Here is a 5505-nt window from a genome sequence, read left to right as displayed (position 1 = left end):
TTAACAAGACCCTTTAAGGAATTAACAACTAAAATTATATGACTAACTAGTAATGTAGTTCTCTTATGAGAGGTATGAACTTAACAAGAAAAGTTAAATAATTAACAAGTTCTATTAGTGTATTAACAAATACATTTACGTGATTAACAAGTATGTAATTTTGTTGTAGGAGTTATAAACTTAACAAGGAAAATTAAGTAATTAACAAGTCATATTAAGGTATTAATAAATAAAAACTTATGTGATTAACAAATAATGTAATAATCACGTGGTTTGAAAACAAAGTTTATTATATATATATATATATATAATTTTATACATTATATAATTAAATGGATTCAATGACTTGGTGGTTCATACTATTTTGGTGAGTCAAAGGGTCATGAATTATAAACCCACCCTTGGCTACCTTTGGAGAATTTCATTTAATTCTCCTGCCATTGCCAACAATGGTCCAGCTAGCAGCTAGAACTCTAGCCACGAAGGTCTAATGGCTACCGTCGCCAGCGAGGCTCCAGTCACCAGTGGTGGTGTTTCAACGTTGGTGATTGGTGGTTTTTTTTTCTCTTTTTAAATAAATAAAGGGTATTTTGATTATTTCATTTTAAAAATAATTTTAATTTAGTCTTTCAACTCTGGCAATAAAGTTTTAGATTTTATTAGGTGTGATTTGAAAATAGGTCACATCCCTAATCATTTTTTGAAATTCTCCCTAATTTCTTTCTCGTTATCAAATCACACACGCACACCACACCACATCACATCACATGTATCTAACAGATGCACGCACGCACGAGTGCACATGCGGGCACCTACACACACGCATATGGCACACTCGCGCACACAAAATTTGAAAATCCTTTGCAAGATTTTTTTATTCAACAGAAATAAAATGGGTGGAATAAAATCGTACAAAGAATTTTTAGATTTTTTTTGGGACTCACTGATGAATATCTCTCTTTCATGTTCCTTAAGTGAAATTCTCCCTTATTTTTATGTTGATTACTATCATGCTTGTCATGGAGGAATAAATATTAAAATTAGCTAGCCCTTGTAGTTGAAATTCTTTAGCTTGTAGATAGTGATGTGGCTATCAAATTTATTAATGAGAATTGAGTCTGGCAGAAAGAAATTATTCTTCATAATAACGTAATGAATTAATGTTCTAATTTTTGTTAAAAGATGTGTCAACATTTATTTAGTATTTGAATGTACTTTAAACAAGATTATATCTAATAAAAGAATACATATGTGCAACAAAAAAATGCAAACTTTATTTGTTAAAAAATAATACAAACTTTAATTCTCTAATTGATTTTTTGTTTTTAAAGAAAAATATTCTTTTCACATTAAACAAGTAGAGACTAGAGAGTGATAGATAAAGGGCCTATTTGATTACCTATCTATTTTAAAAAACAAAAAAAGTTGTTTTAAATAACTAAAAAAACTATAACATTTTTTAAATGTTTTATTACCTTTTGTTTTACAAAATTAAAGAAAAGGTAGAAAATATCATGATCTCATTAATGACAATTATTTTGATAAAATAAATTATTATTTCACCCTTTATTTTATCAATTTAGATATGTTTTTTAAAATAATGGTTTAAATAGATTTATTTTTAATTTTTTAAAACTTGTTCTGGTAAACTTTTATAGAATTGTTTTAAGAACATAAAAAATAGAAAATATAACCAAACAAGTCCAAACACTTTTTATAGGGCCTCACATGTTCCACTTCCACTGCATCACTCTCCCTCCCTTCCACGTATATTCTCCAATTAATTTGGAAAGAAACCGAGTCAATTTTTCAGGCATAAAAAATACAAATCAAATATATTGTAGATAAAAAATAGTAAAAATATACTCTTTTCTTTTTTTTTTTTTCAACTAGTAGGCCGAGAGAGAGGGGGGTGGGAGGGAGAGAGCTAAGACAAATCACATGCTTGTAAGCCCGAGTATGTTTTGGGTCCCACCCCCACATTATAAGGGCAGGAGCCAAGATGATTCTCCCCAAGAGATAATCCATGATCATACGGGAGAGTGATCTCTGAATTTTTTTTTTTTTGGCCCCCTTCATTTTCTTACATTTTTTCTATCTCCACCATTCAAATTATTTTATTAAATAATTTTTTTAAATGATAAAATTAATAAATGGTGGGGATGGGAGAAATGGAGGAAAAAAAAGGGAAGAAACCCCTCTCTTAAATTTTGTACCCAAGAAATGAATGTCGTCCTCCCAAATTGTGATTACTTTTGCTATTGAAATTCCAGCAAAAAATTTATTGGAAGAAATAAATTTAATATTTAAACATGGTAAATAAGCAAAAAAGAGACAAATTTAATGTCAATACAACATTAATCAACACGTTATAAAACTTATAGGAAGTCATACCATTAATATATATATATATATATATATAAGTATTTTTCTCCAACTAATCTTGATTCAGAATATATGCAACCCACTATATGCCCAAAAAAAAAAGAATTCTATTTTATCCTTTGTATTTTATCTAACTAAACCTTTATATAAATTTATCTCTCACTTATCATGAAATAAATATTGATAATTGAGACTAGTTAACTATAAAAAAGAATAAAAAAATATAAATATATGAATGAAAACTTTATAAATATATGAATTTTTTTAAAAATTGCTAATACTTTGGACCAAAGAGAATATTATAATATAAAATTTAAATTTTAAAAATAAATAATAAAAACAAAAATAAATGAAAAAGGACTTTCAAACTTGACTTGGTCAAAGAGTCAGGCTTGAAGAATTTGAATAAATTTTAAAGCAATCCAACTTTTGAACTTGAACCCATGTAAAAAACCAGACCCAGACTAGGTCTCAGTTTACCCGTTCTAGAAGCGATTAAAACAAAGGGTAATAAAGCTAAACCCTATCCTTTCCAAGGACCACTGGAGGAGAGTTGTGAAGCCCAGCCTTTAAGGGTCCCAACCCATTTACGATGCACAATGACTTTATTGGCTTGGCATGAATCAACACACATGCACGCAGGTTTCCTGTATGCAGCATCACATGTACCTAGCTAATCTGCAGTAACAGACGCCTAATTTATCGACTTCGAAGCTGACGAATAATTGAAATAATTATTTAATTAACTGACTTCTTAGGACCACGACCACAACGTGAACTTCCTTAGCTAGTTTCAACTATTAATTGGCTATCAATATAAAGTAAACGTATCACAACAGATTGATTATATTACATTCGCATCTATATTATACATCAAGCAAGGCTCTTTCCATATCAGTATAGTACGAGCAGGACGCTTGGTTCTGCGCAGGTAGTTGCAGGTTTTGTGGCACTCATCTTCTTCCTGTTCTATTATTGCCATCAGAGACGATGATGCAGAGACCCTCTCTTAACGAATTGGCCAGTATTGGGAATCTTACCTACACTTCTCACTAATTTATGGCGGATTCATGATTTCATCACTCTCGTTCTGCAAAGACATGCGCACACTGGGAACTTCACCGGCCCTTGGTTCACTCGAATGAATTACCTGCTGACGTGTGACCACATGAATGTTCATCATACGTTGAGCAAGAACTTCGTCAACTACGTTAAGGGGCCTGAGTTTCGTGAAATCTTTGAAGCTTTCGGAGATGGGATTTTCACTTTGGATTCAGACATGTGGAAATACCACAGGGGCACTTCTCCATTCGTTGTTTAAGACTAGAAGCTTCGAGAAGTTTCTAGAGAAGATCGTTCGGAACAAGGTGGAGAGTTGTCTCCTCCCTCTTCTTGATCATGTAGCGAGGAAAGGAATTGAAGTGGATCTGCAAGGCGTGTTTAATCGCTTCAACTTCGACATCATTTGCTCCACAATCTTAGGATCTGACCCTAAATGCCTCGCGGTTGACTTCCCGGAACTTTCATGCGAGAGAGCTTTCAATAAAGCTGAGGAGTTTATATTCTATAGACACACTGCCTAAATGCTTCTGGAAGCTTTAGAGATGGCTAAGAATTGGACCAGAGAAGAAGATGGCCGAAGTATGTGAAGTTTTTGACCAGTTCCTCCATCAAAGTATTGCATCAAAAAGAGAAGAGCTAAGCAAAAACAACCAGAAGAAGAAAGAAAACGATGACTTGCTAACATATCTGATGAGGGAGGGAGGAAAAGAACACGTGGATGACAGGTTTCTGAGAGACACTGCTTTTAGTCTTTTTGTTGCAGGCAGAGATACCATAACTTCAGCTCTCACTTGGTTCTTTTGGCTTGTCGCTACACACCCTTCAGTGGAAGCCAAGATTCTTGAAGAGATCAAAGAAGAAAAGGAAATGAAAAATCAAGTGTATCTCCATGGTGCTCTGTGCGAAGCTTTGAGACTGTATCCTCCCATACCTCTTGAGAGCAAGCAAACAATCAAACACGACATACTTCCAAGCGGACATGAGGTTGGTCCCAAGACTGTGATATTGATATCCCTGTATGCTATGGGAAGGTGTGAAGAAACATGGGGAAAAGATTGCATGGAATTCAAGCCTGAGAGATGGATCTCAGAGAGAGGACGCATCGTGCACGTACCATCATACAAGTTCATTAGTTTTAATGCAGGACCAAGAACTTGCTTAAGTAAAGATTTGTCTTTCATTCAAATGAAGATAAGCCGTTTTAAAGAATTACTGCATCCAAGTGGTGGAGAATTATCCTGTTTCTCCCACACTTTCAATAGTGCTGTTAATGAAACATGGTCTCAAAGTTCAGGTCACAAAAAGAGATTGATAGTTAATATGAAGTGGAAGAAGAAATTAAGTAATTTATGATGTATTTGAGTTTGTGGAATCTGTTATGAATGTGTTCGGCGGATGATGAGTAAAGTATAATTTGGTGGAAAGGAAGCTCGCATAAAATTAGCCTCTAAATAACTCGTACCTTGTAAATAATAGGAATCCAGCTATGGAAGATACAACAGTGCGCCCATTTGATTTTTGTTTTTAAAAATTGTTTTATGTTTTTAAAAGTAAAAAGTAAAAAAAATTATTTGGATAATCATTTTAGATTTAATTGTTTTTAAAACTATTCTCTTTTTTCTTTTCTAAAAAAAAATAAAGAAAACATCTTAAAATTGTTTTCATTTTATTATTCTTATTTTTTAAAAAAAAAACTCTACATTTTATAATTAAAAAATATAGTTAATTTGATCAATTTTTATAATAAACTTCCATCATTAACAGATTGCAACCATTACTATTAACTCATTTTTTAATTCTAATTTTTTTTAAATAACATAACCAAATATATTTTTATTTTGTTTTATTTTAAAAAATAATTTTAAAAACTGTATTATAATTTTTTTTAAATGGGAACAAAAATCAAATAGGCTCACAAACTTTAGTTTTCTACTTTATCTTTTCTCAGAAACAAGAATATTCTTTGTAGATCCTTTTTCACACCAATCTGGACAATCTATATTTGATTTGCATTATCTAGATTCAATATTAATTACTTTTATATTTCTATAATTTTTT

At 31.8% G+C, this 5505-nt stretch overlaps 1 pseudogene; it reads left to right on the top strand.

Moving 5' to 3' along the window:
• The first annotated feature begins 490 nt into the window (after positions 1-490).
• LOC129305484 (alkane hydroxylase MAH1-like) lies at positions 491-4759 on the top strand (annotated as a pseudogene).
• Positions 4760-5505: the final 746 nt, after the last annotated feature.

This window comes from Prosopis cineraria, unplaced genomic scaffold, assembly GCF_029017545.1.
Source record: "Prosopis cineraria cultivar Desert tree isolate PC_DT_omini unplaced genomic scaffold, ASM2901754v1 PC3, whole genome shotgun sequence".
NCBI lineage: Eukaryota > Viridiplantae > Streptophyta > Magnoliopsida > Fabales > Fabaceae > Prosopis > Prosopis cineraria.
Note: the sequence above shows the minus strand (reverse complement) of the source record. Positions and strands in the feature narration are given on the sequence as shown.